Source organism: Rana temporaria, chromosome 3, assembly GCF_905171775.1.
Source record: "Rana temporaria chromosome 3, aRanTem1.1, whole genome shotgun sequence".
NCBI classification, from domain to species: domain Eukaryota; kingdom Metazoa; phylum Chordata; class Amphibia; order Anura; family Ranidae; genus Rana; species Rana temporaria.
Window position 1 is genome coordinate 446,704,097 of NC_053491.1, and position 13,269 is coordinate 446,717,365.

Sequence of the window (13,269 nt, forward strand, 5' to 3'; positions counted from 1 at the left end):
GCCCACCATGCCTTGCAACCCACTCTATATAGAAGGATGTCAGCCAGCTCTTGGCTCTGGAGGTTCTCATTAGACTAAAGGAGGCCTGGGATGTTGCTACACGTGTATCTGGCTCAGACTGGGAAAGGGTAAGAGGGAGCCCAATAGAGGGAGTTATACTTCTGCTGACCCTGATTGGAAATGCTATTGATATGGCTGTCATGGTGATCTGATGGCGTCCGCAGATCCAGAACTAGTATGAGAAGAACTTGTGACTTTCCTCATTTGCAGGCTGGCTCTGGGTCAGGAGTTCACCCGAAAAACAATTTTTAACATTAGATTGAGGCTCGTTTTGTCTAGGGGAATCGGGTGTTTTTTTTTTTTAAATCAAAGCAGTACTTACCGTTTTAGAGAGCGATCTTCTCCGCCGCTTCCGGGTATGGGCTGCGGGACTGGGCGTTCCTATTTGATTGACAGTCTTCCGACAGGCTTCCGACGGTCGCATACATCGCGTCACGAGTAGCCGAACGTCGGTGCGGCTCTATACAGGGCCTGCGCACCGACGTTCGGCTACTTTCGGAAAATCGCGACGCGATGTATGCGACCGTCGGAAGCCTGTCAATCAAATAGGAACGCCCAGTCCCGCAGCCCATACCCGGAAGCGGCGGAGAAGATCGCTCTCTAAAACGGTAAGTACTGCTTTGATTTAAAAAAAAAAACACCCGATTCCCCTTGACAAAACGAGCCTCAATCTAATGTTAAAAATTAAGTTTTTGGGTGAACCTCCACTTTAAGGCAGAAGCAGCCAGACAAATAGCATTTTGTGGAGGTCTCAGGACAGGATTTCACCCATGAGGGGGTTCTGTTGGATCTTTTCTATCTAAATGATAACAATGACGTCAGATTTGCTACAATAATAATACAATTTTATTAATAATAATGATGATGATGATGATGGTGGGTAATAATAATAACACGGTCCCCGGATATTCTCTTCTCGTCTTCTTTATCGATTTCTCCGTCCGTTCAGCGGTGCCTGAATCGATCGCTCGACCATCGGCTTTTCTCTCCTTTGTTTGGATTCCCTTTCTGTCTATTCTTGGAAGCTCGAGGTTCCACTCGTCTCCCCTGGGTGTCTGCTCCGTGATTCCGCGATCTGCTCGCCGCCTTGCCTATCTCGCCCATTGTCTGCTCGCTAAGCTCGGCGCTCCTTTCCCACCGCAGGCGGCTCGATGATCTCGGCCCTCCAATTCCTCCCTCCTCCAGTGCGGGTCCTGAGCTGGCCCCGGCTCGGAGTTCCATTGGCGCCCCTGGGTAGTCTGTCTGGTCGATGATTCGTCGATCGTTCTCTTCAGCCTACCTATGCGATCCATAGTCTGGGGCTCCGATCAGCCGTCTGCCTTATCCGGGGTCCACCTGATTGTCCCTCAGTCGGGGTAACGTGCTCGGTACGTAGCGCCCTGTGTTGATTTCTTCCCCCCGTAGACCCCAGCTTGTCCGCCCCATGTATCGGCGACTGTTTTAGCCCATTTTTTTTTCTCTGCTGTCAATCGCTCGCCGCCTCTTTTCCGACCATCCCACCTCTCCATCCAGCTGCACATTTATACCGTAACTACACCGCCGAGCCCATCTCTATTCATCACGGTCGCCCGCCGTCTATCTCATTCATATCGGCGCTCGGCTGCTTTTCCCTGTCCGCCGTCTCATCCACTGTCTTGCTCGATGCGCTCGGCTTGCTATTAACCTTGACTGCCTAATCCCCCCCCCCCCTATAGTCTGGCGCTCCTCGTTCAACTGATGCTGCCTGCCTATCTTTTCTTATACTGTCTGGCTCGCTGTGATCGGCGCTCCTTTAACGTGGCCTTGCCTATCTCTCCACAGTCTGGCTCAGTGTGATCGGCGATCGCTGCGTCTCTCCTTAGCTGGCGATGAATGGCTGCTGGCGGAGCCGCTAAGAGCCGAGCACCGGAGGCGGGAACCGGGGACAGCGGACCGCGGTGAGAGCAGGAGGACCAAACAGCGGGTGAGTGAAGGCCTCTGGTGTGCGTGTGGGTGGCAGGAGTGAGTCCAGAGCCGCCATCTTTACTTTTCCCCCCTCTCCTGCTTGCAGTGGTCGGCTGGAGAACTCCTGTGACTCTGTGTAGGAGGGGGGAGCACCGGGTACAGATGACACCCCACCCGCCGACACAGGATGGGGGACCCCCGACCCACACCCTGAGTCCTATACGGAGTGCAGACCTGGCAACCAATCAGATTCTAGGTTTTGTTTTCAAAGCTTAACTCAGCAAGCTGATGGTAGAATCTGATTGGTTGCCATGCACAGCTGCTCTGGTTGCCATGCACAGCTGCTCTGGTTGCCATGCACAGCTGCTCTGGTTTTGATAGTTTCACCTCAATATAAATTATAGGGACCCTCCATATTCTTAGTCTTGTATACAGGTTCTATCCATTGGGGGGGGGGGGGGCATACAAGTTAGGTCCCCCCAGACTCTGAGTCATATCAATATACAGGGGCCACACAGTGTGTATTATAGGGTCTTCCAGACTGAATCATATCAGTATTTAGGGGCCACACAGTGTATGTTATAGGGACCCTCATACTGAATTATATCTGTATACAGGGGCCACACAGTGTATGTTATAGGGACCCCCAGACTGAATCATATCAATATACAGGGGCCACACTGTGTATGTTATAGGGACCCTCATACTGAATCATATCAGTATTCAGGGGCCACACAGTGTATGTTATAGGGACCCCCAGACTGAATTATATCTGTATTCAGGGGCCACACAGTGTATGTTATAGGGACCCTCAGACTGAATCATATCTGTATACAGGGGCCACACAGTGTATGTTATAGGGACCTCCAGACTGAATCCTGTCAGTATACAGGGGCCACACATTATATGTTATAGGGACTCCGACTGAATCATATCGGTATACAGGGGCCACACAGTGTATGTTATAGGGACCCTCATACTGAATCATATCAGTATTCAGGGGCCACACAGAGTATGTTATAGGGACCCTCAGACTGAATCGTATCGGTATACAGGGGCCACACAGAGTATGTTATAGGGACCCCCGGACTCCAAGTCTTATTATATTGTAGTTAAATATAGGGAAATAAATATATACATTTATACAATATAAGGACCCCTAATGCTCTTAGTCCTCAGTATGCAGGGGGCACACAGTGTATGTTATAGAGACCCCCCAGACTCTGAGTCTTATTATATTGGAGTTACATATAGGCAGACCCTGCATACAGGGTTCAGACATGGGGGGCTGGGGAAAGCATTCAATGTAAGGAGCCCTCAGACTCTGAGTCATATCAGTATACGAGGGGCAAACAATGTATATTATAGAGACCCCAGATTCTGAGTCTTATTATATCTGCTTGTAATAAAATCCGAGCCGCATTGGTTGTTATTACAATAAGCCGACCGTCCGATCTAAAGAACGGTACCAGAATGCTGCTTGCAGCTACAGGCATCACCCGGGTAAAACCCCTCGAAGCAATACCAGGTACGTTTGTGCCCGATACCGATACTTCCAAAAAGTGAATATTGGCCTCACCAATAATCGGTCGACATAGAAGGTACAGTGTATACTATACAACTCCCCTCCCCCCGGTCTGTGAATCATATCAGACAGGTCTAATATACAGAGTCCATCCCCAGGAACATGCAGCATATGTAGTGGAATATACCAAGACTGGAGCAGCTGTGCACGGCAGCCAATCGGCTTCTACCGCTCATTGTCAAAGCAGCAAGAAGTCGCATGAAAACTCCTACAAGCTTTAACCACTTGCCTACCGGGCACTTACACCCCCTTCCTGCCCAGGCCATTTTTCAGCACTGTTGCACTTTGAATGACAATTGCGCAGTCATGCTACACTGTACCCAGATGACGTTTTTAGCATTTTCTTCCCACAAATAGAGCTTTCTTTTGGTGGTATTTAATCACTGCTGTTTTTTTTTTTTTTTTTACAAAAAAAAAAAAGACCAAAAATGTGGAAGAAAATATATTTTTTTATTTAGTTTCTGTCAGTAAATATTGTAACCAAGTAATTTTTCTCCTTGACTGATGTGCACTGATGAGGTGGCACTGATGGGCACTAATAGGCTAAACTGGTGGGCATTGAGGTGGCACTGATATATACAGCACTGTTAGGCGGCACTGGTGGGCACTGTTAGGCGGCACAGCTAGGCGGTACTGGTGGGCACAGCTAGGCAGTACTGGTGGGCACTGTTAGGCAGCACAGGTAGGGGAAAGGGGAATAGCCGCTCCAGGTGGGAACCCAGACGAACATCCACCGTTGCAGACAACTCAGGTGCAGGCAACGCACTTAGCAAAGCAGGAACAAAAATTGTCTCTGGACAGCCGCACACTGAACAAATTGTAGCCTTTATTGAAAAAAGGACAGCACTACAAGTCACAGCAAAGTAAAATAAAACCCAACCACTGACGCGTTTCGCACTAACACTAGTGCTTAGTCATAGCTATCTTTGTTCCTGCTAGGCGGTACTGATGGGCATAGGTGGGTGGCACTGAAGGAGCGACACTGATGGGCATTGGGCAGTGATGGGCACTGATATAGGCACTGATAGCCAGCACTGGTCGCACTTGTGGGCACTGATTGGTGGTAATGGTGGGCACTGATTGGAGACACTGTTGGCGCTATATTGTAATCAGGGCACTAAAGATCAGTGCCCTGATTACATGTGTAGATGTCCCCCTTTACGAGGAGATGTCGCTGATTGTCTCTCCTCGCCACACACTCTCAGTGTGAGACGAGTAGCGGCGATTACCAGCATATCTGTGTTTACGGGTGACTGGCTGTGTTTGCAGGGCTGTGGAGTCGGTAGATGAATGTTTCGACTCCTAAATGTTTCGACTCCTAAATGTTTCGACAATCTAAATTTAGTCGGAGTTGGAGTCGGTGCATTGTTTGCTGACTCCGACTCCAGGTACCCAAAATTTCCTCCGACTCCAGGTACCCGAAATTTCCTCAGACTCCACAGCCCTGTGTGATTGGACACAGCCGATCACGTGATTAAAGAGCTGTGGATGCGGCTCTTCACAGAGCTCGGGGTAGCAACGTGTCCTAGCAACACGTCACAGGGCGCGTAAGAGTGGGCGTCCCAGAACGAGAGCTGCACTGCCCCCCGCCATCATTCGACGGTGGGCGGGCAGCAACTGGTTAACCAGACACTGATAGAATTCAAAAGACTGCTATATACTGCTGATGAGAAAAGGTGTTTAGCAGTTTTATATTGTGTACTGTGGGAGATCAGATATAGTGAGTGTGCTTAGTGTGACAAATATGCAAAAAAGATCAGGAATGGGGCAAATACTTTTCCACAGAGCTGCACTTTGTGTTTTACTGCTGCCCAATGATACCGATCACTTCCAATGAATTCCATGTATAGCACTCGTCTTCTACCTGTTTGCATATTATGTAATCCGGGTATAGAAGACAAAAATGTCTCGTATACAACATAGACGGTGTCATATACTTTATGCAAATATTCCATGATCTGTCCAGAATAATGTTTGCATAAGATTTTACACATCTGGTAGGTATGCCTTAAAGTGGTACTTACCCAAAAGCAAACGTTTAACACATTGCAGATTAACAATTCTTAATTCTGATGGCTGCGTTCGGTTTTTTTAACCCTTTCCCCCCTTCGTTTTTACCTTTTTAATTCAGCCAGTAAGCTTTTATTTTTCAACTTCATTTTAACCACTTTCATACCGGGCATTTACGCACCTTCCCGCCCAAGCCAGTTTTCAGCTTTCAGCACTGTCGCAATTTGAATGACAATTGCGCGGCCGTGCTACACTGTACCCAAATGACATTTTTATCATTTTGTTCCCACAAATAGAGCTTTCTTTTGGTGGTATTTGATCACCTCTGCGATTTATTTTTTATTTTTTGCGCAACATTTAAAAAAAAAAGACCGAAATTTTTGAAAAAAAGTTTTTTTTTAATGTTAATTTTTTTGTAAATAAGTACGTTTTCTTCTTCAATTATAGGCACCGATGAGGTGGCCCTGGTGGGCACTGATAGGCGGCGCTGGTATGCTGCACTGATGGGCACTCATGGGCAGCACTGGGTGGCACTGATGGACACTGGGTGGCACTGATGGACACTGGGTGACACTGAGGGGTGGTACTAATGGCATTGCTGGGCACAGTCAGTGCCCATGTTGCCAGTCAGTGCCCATTTGTGGGCACTGATTGGTATCGATTGCATTAAAAACATTTTTTTTTTTTTTATATCTATTTGTGTGCTATTGAGCACTGGGGGGCACTCCCTGGTGGTCCAGTGTGGGGATCCGAGGGGGGGGGGCTGCGCTGATAAACAATCAGCGCGAACCCCCCCCCCCCCCTGTCAGGAGAGCCGCCGATCGGCTCTCCTCTACTCGCGTGAGGAAGAGCCATCGACGGCTCTTCCTGTTTACATCGTGATCAGCCGTGATTGGACACGGCTGATCACGTGGTAAAGAGCCTCCGCCAGGGGCTCTTTACCGAGATCGGAGATGCAGGGTGTCAGACTGACACCCCGCAACACCGATCGTCGCGCGCCCCCACGTGAAATCCTGCAGGACGTCAATAGACGTCCAGTCAGGATTTCACAACCACTTCCCGGACGTCAATCTCCTATTGATCGGGCGGGAAGTGGTTAATAGACCAAGCTGTCCAGCAAAAGAGGCAGTTAGTGGGTTGAGACAAACTATTTGCCACTGACAGGGGTGCTTACAATGGTCAGATTTTTATTTACGTAAAACCTTTATCCCGAAAGGAGAAATAAAAACTGTTGCTGCTCCAAAAGCAGTATCTTGAATCTGGTTTTAATTTTGTTAGTGAAGTCTGTGTGAATCTGCTATTCTAAAGCCTGGTACACAAGATCGGATTTCCATCGGACAAAGCGTAGGACTTTTGTTTGAAGGACGTTGACCGTGAACTTGTATTGCACGCAAACGGCAAAGAATTGCCGGCCAACAAACGCGAAACGACGTGGTTTTTGAGCTCTTTAGCGCCACCCTTTTGGCAACTTCTGCTAATGTTGTAAAACAAAACAAAAAACCCTAAGGTTGGCGCTGCGCTGAATTAATTGAGTGATAAAAAAGTGTAACAAAAAAATTAATAGTTATGTTAATGAAGAGCAGCTAGCATTAAATTGTGTACCACAATCATACAAACATAAAAACAAAAAGAGAATGCAGCGCTAATATGTGATGAATCAACAATATGGGTGAATAATTGGTGATGTCAACAGAAAAAAATCAATGATAGAAATGATCATTCCGAAGAATAAATAATTTAAGAAAATAAATAAAAAGAGAAAATCACCAAGCTACAAATAGTCCAGAAATTAGTGAATGATTGCACTTAATTTTCTCATAAATGTCCCACAAGTGAAAATGTGAAAAAACTAAAAAAGAAAAGATGACACAGAAAATCCATATAAAAAAGATCCATAAAGGTTTCCAAGACGGTGAAGATAGGGTGATGAGAGATGAAATTCCACACTGCACCCGTGCTTGTAAAAATGCCTGCTTACCGCAATTAAAGACTGTATCTCACCAGTCTCATAAAGCCTATGGGAATTGAGGTATCCCACAACCCATCCACCTGGATGATCAGAGGGCTCAGCATAGAATCCGAACGGAACCGTGGATAATGAAAGAGAAAGGGATTCTCATAGCGTATAACGTTTAAAATCACAATAAGTATTTATTAAAGGTTGCACTTACAATTAAGTAGTGTATAATAGACAGTAACAAGCAGTCACAGGAAGGAATCCTTCTCCGATGCTTCAATACTACGATGCTTCCTCGCTACCAGGACTCACACACCGCTGGCGTTCAGGGCGAAAACGCGATGACGTCACAGCAACCCGACGATCGTTTCGTCTCAATAGGACATCTACGGGGTTTGGCCGGCCAAACCCCCGTAGATGTCCTATTGAGACGAAACGATCGTCGGGTTGCTGTGACGTCATCGCGTTTTCGCCCTGAACGCCAGCGGTGTGTGAGTCCTGGTAGCGAGGAAGCATCGTAGTATTGAAGCATCGGAGAAGGATTCCTTCCTGTGACTGCTTGTTACTGTCTATTATACACTACTTAATTGTAAGTGCAACCTTTAATAAATACTTATTGTGATTTTAAACGTTATACGCTATGAGAATCCCTTTCTCTTTCATTATCCACGGTTCCGTTCGGATTCTATGCTGAGCCCTCTGATCATCCAGGTGGATGGGTTGTGGGATACCTCAATTCCCATAGGCTTTATGAGACTGGTGAGATACAGTCTTTAATTGCGGTAAGCAGGCATTTTTACAAGCACGGGTGCAGTGTGGAATTTCATCTCTCATCACCCTATCTTCACCGTCTTGGAAACCTTTATGGATCTTTTTTATATGGATTTTCTGTGTCATCTTTTCTTTTTTAGTTTTTTCACATTTTCACTTGTGGGACATTTATGAGAAAATTAAGTGCAATCATTCACTAATTTCTGGACTATTTGTAGCTTGGTGATTTTCTCTTTTTATTTATTTTCTTAAATTATTTATTCTTCGGAATGATCATTTCTATCATTGATTTTTTTCTGTTGACATCACCAATTATTCACCCATATTGTTGATTCATCACATATTAGCGCTGCATTCTCTTTTTGTTTTTATGTTTGTATGATTGTGGTACACAATTTAATGCTAGCTGCTCTTCATTAACATAACTATTAATTTTTTTGTTACACTTTTTTATCACTCAATTAATTCAGCGCAGCGCCAACCTTAGGGTTTTTTGTTTTGTTTCACCTCTGACATTAGCAGACTTCAGCCCGCTGTCTGCTAAAAACTGTCACAGGAGTGCAAAACAAACTGAGCTCCTGTGATCCATAGGAGGAGTACAGCCAAACAGGGATCGACAAATCCCGGGCGCCATGGCGACTAGAAATAGTGTCCTGGCGACTTGGCTTGGAAGGTGGGCGCCATCTGTTGGTGAGCCGTTGGTATTACAAGTTATTACCACCAGATGTGAGCTGGCGCCATCTGGTGGTGGCCGTTGGTATTACAAGTTAAGCATTACAAGTTAAACAGCAATTCTAATGTAATTTTTTACTATTTTCACTGCCATCTTCTTCCCTCTAATTAGAACCCCCAAACATTATATATATTTGTTATCCTAACACCCTAGAGAATAAAATGGCGATCGTTGCAATACTTTCTGTCACGCCGTATTTGCGCAGCGGTCTTACAAGCGCACTTTTTTGGGAAAAAAATTACACTTTTTTTTTATTAAAAAATAAGACAACAGTAAAGTTATCCCCATTTTTTTTTTTTATATTATGAAAGATAATGTTACGCCGAGTAAATTCATACCCAACATGTCACGCTTCAAAATTACGTCCGCTCGTGGAATGGCGACAAACTTTTACCCTTTAAAATCTTCATAGGCGACGTTTAAAAAATTCTACAGGTTGCATGTTTTGAGTTGCAGAGGAGTTCTAGTGCTAGAATTATTGCTCTCGCTCTACCAATCGCAGCGATACCTCATATGTGTGGTTTGAACACTGTTTACATATGCGGGCGCTGCTCACGTATGTGTTCGCTTCTGCGCGCAAGCTCGTCGGGACGGGGTGCGTTTTCTGGCTCCTAACTTTTTTAGCTGGCTCCTAGATTCCAAGCAAATTTGTCAAACCCTGATGCAAGATTTGGCTGTACTTCTCCTTTAAAAAAGAAAATGAATGCGGTCACCACATTTTAAAGTAGAGTTCCACCCTGGAAAAATGTTTTCCTCCAAAAATGTAAAAAAAAATTAAAATGAAAAAAAAAAAAAAAAAAAAAATTAAATCTAAATAGCTGTTTCTATGCGGAAGTGCCGAATCTGCCTCTTCATCTTCCGCGGTGGATTCTATTCCTCCTCCTACACTCGGTTTCTTCTTGTGAATGGGGCGCGCTGCATTCTGGGAACTGTGTGTATCCCAGAAAGCAGCCGGCCTATTCACAAAGCACCGCGCTGCTCGCGCATGCGCAGTAGGAAACGGGCAGTGAAGCCGCAGGGGCTTCACCGCCTGTTTCCCTTACTGTGGATGGCGGCGCCTGGAGCTGCGAGGATCGGCCTCGGCGATGGCCGACATCGCTGGTGACTAGGACACCTACCTCCGCTTTAAGAATGGGGGTGTGTGTGTGTGTGTGTGTGTGTGTATGTATATATATATATATATATATATATATATATATATATATATATATATATATATATATATATATATATATATATATATATATATATATATATAATCTCTATAATTTTTTTGTTTTAGGGATTGAGTACCTCTTTAATTCCCGCCCTCCAAGGTGGTGTAAATTGTATAATTGTATCCATATATATGGTGTAATACAGTATAAACTGAGAACTCGTACAAGGTGTGTCACATACAGGTATATTCCTTGTATAGTGTATGATATGCAGACTGTAGTGATCAGCAGTGCATGGCAACCAATCGGCTTCTAGCATTTATTTTCAAAGATGGAAGGAAACCCTAACTACCATATATACTTGAGTATAAGCCAAGTTTTTCAGCACTTATTTTTTTATTTGTGCTGAAAATGCCCCCCTCTGCTTATTCTCGAGTCACCTTTTTGCGCCTGATCTCCTGGACTTTGGGGACCCAGTACCTGCCGGCCGTAGGTCCCCTGGACCCCAAACTTGGCACACATGTAGCCCCACTTTTCCTCTACAAGTGTGCAAAGGTTGTTGTCCAGGGGACCTGCGGCTGGGGATCACCGATTATTTATTTATTTATTTATTTTTATTTTTTTTCAAAGCCGGGCACCCCTTCCATAGACTCCCATGTTAAACATCAGTCTAGGCATGGGCACAGTGAGGCATGGACACAGGCATGCACATGGGCACAGTGAGGCATGGACACGGTGAGGCATGCACATGGGCACAGTGAGGCATGCACATGGGCACAGTGAGGCATGCACATGGGCACAGTGAGGCATGTAATTGTGCCCAGCTGTGCCATTCTGCCGATGTATATCAGTGTTAAGCGGTCCTCAAGTGGTTAAAGGCTTAAAGATATATATATTTTTCCCTGCTGTGCAATGAAGAAGGTTCCCGCATACGCCGTCATTGTTGGGTAGTACAGCTAAAGACAAAAAGTCCTTTCAGAAGATTATTCCATTGGCTCTGAGTATCATTGGTAGTCGGCTTCCTATTCTGGAGGACATTTATCATAGTCGTCGTGTCAGAAGAGCATTAATTCTAGTAAAGGATCCTTGTCATCCCTGTCATTGTCTGTTTACCCTTCTGGCATCTGCAAGGCCTCAGAGCGCAATTATGTTAAGGGTGGTTTTTATCCTAATGCAGTGGCATGGCCACATAATTAGGAGTATTTGATTATTTTTCTATAACATATATTTATATACCGTATTTTCCGGCGTATAAGAGGACTTTCTAACCCCTGAAATTCTTCTTCAAAGTCGGGGGTCTTCTTATATGCAGGTAACCTAATGCTTACCTTATCCGGGACCGTGACATGCAGATCGCGGCCGTCCTTTTTTGAAAAGCCGTGCCCCTCTTTCTGCTGTTCCGTGATAGGCCGAACACTCCGCTTCCCAGGAGACACTGTGTTTAGTGTTCCGCCTATCACGGATGCCCTCTCGTCCGTGATAGTGTCTCCTGGGAAGCGGAGTGTTCGGCCTATCGTGGAACAGCAGAAAGAGGGGCGCGGCTTTTGAAAAATGGACGGACGCGGTCTTCATGTCACAGATAAGGTAAGCAGTGACACAGTGAGGCATGTAGTGGCGCACAGTGAGGCATGTAGTGGCGCACAGTGAGGTGAGGCGAGGCATGACTAGTAGGAAGGGCACAGTGAGGCATGTAGTGGCGCACAGTGAGGTGAGGCGAGGCATGACTAGTAGGAAGGGGGTCGTCTTATACGGCGATATATATATATATATATATATATATATATATATATATATATATATATATATATATATATATATATATATATATATATATAGTGTTTTAATTTTCATCTGTGTTCATTTAACACATTATTCAGAGAATGCAAAAGAAAGTTTTCATTACATTTTTAGGCCGGTTTCACACTGAGGCGCGGACCCGCGGTGACGGTATAGCCGCGCTACTTGTAGCGCGGCTATACCATCGTGTTTACCGCGATATTCGGGCGCTAGCGGTGAGGTTTTAACCCCCGCTAGTGGCCGAAAAAGGGTTAATACCGCCCGCGTTGCGGCGGTATTACCGCGCTTTCCCATTGATTTCAATGGGAAGGCGCGGTATAGGAGCGATGAACACACCGCTCCTATACCGCGGTAAAGATGCGGCTAGCAGGACTTTTGGAGCGCTCCTGCTAGCGCTTCGGGCTTTCACATTGAAGAGTACAGGGCATGATTTTTCATGCGGTATAGCAGCGCTATTTTTAGCGTTGTACCACATGAAAAAAGTCCCAATGTGAAAGGGGCCTTATAGTAAAGTATTACTATATAACGCATAATTCAGCCCAGAGTTGTAAATAATATACAATGGGGGGGGGATGTACTAAAACTAGAGCATAACCCCATTATAATAACCTCGTGTTAATTCTGATGCATGGACTGCACCTCCCAGCTCCAACGCATTTCACTCTGTCAAGGGCAGGTAGATCTAGTCTAAGCACCAGAAAGATTACAGTATAACTCAAGGCGTTTTTGTTTTGGATTGAGTGAAAAGGGATTAGAACACCTGTCTGGTTTTTATTGCTGTCTGTGCCCCCCCCCCCTTAAAGTGTAGTTCCACCTTAAAAAAAAAAAAGTTCCTAATCTGCCTCTTCGTAGTCCGCGGTAGGTCTTCTTCCTCGTTGTCTTCTGGTGAACGGGGCGCGCTGCCTTCTGGGAAATGTGTATTTTTAGGGAGCAGCCGCCCATTCATACAGCACCATGAGACTCGCACATGTGCAGTAGGAAGCGGGCAGTGAAGCCGCAAGGCCTGTTTTCCTTAGTGAGGATGGCAGCGCCGGGAGCTGGCAGGATCGAGAGATTGGCCTGGGGGGGGGCGACGACATCGCGGACGAGTAGGACAGGTAAGTGTCCATATTAACCGGTTAACGCCCACCGCATGTACATATACGTCCACAGAATGGCACGTACAGGCATATGGACGTACATGTACGACCCCACCTTTCCGCAGGTCGGGGGTCCGATCGGGACCCCCCCCCCGGTACATGCGGGGGTCGGTAACCCGCGGGGAGCGAGAGCGATC

At 45.9% G+C, this 13,269-nt stretch overlaps 1 protein-coding gene across 6 annotated transcripts in view; it reads left to right on the forward strand.

Moving 5' to 3' along the window:
• Positions 1–1,286: 1,286 nt before the first annotated feature.
• Positions 1,287–13,269, forward strand: part of NACC1 (nucleus accumbens associated 1) — a 62,732-nt gene continuing 50,749 nt past the window's right edge. For 5 of the 6 annotated variants that reach the window (XR_005748082.1, XM_040346571.1, XM_040346572.1 and 2 more), the window contains exons 1-2: positions 1,287–1,427; positions 1,861–2,002. The gene's annotated coding sequence lies outside the window, so the exon portion shown is untranslated. The remainder of the gene's footprint in view (positions 1,428–1,860; positions 2,003–13,269) is intronic. The other variant, XR_005748084.1, reaches the window with a different exon arrangement.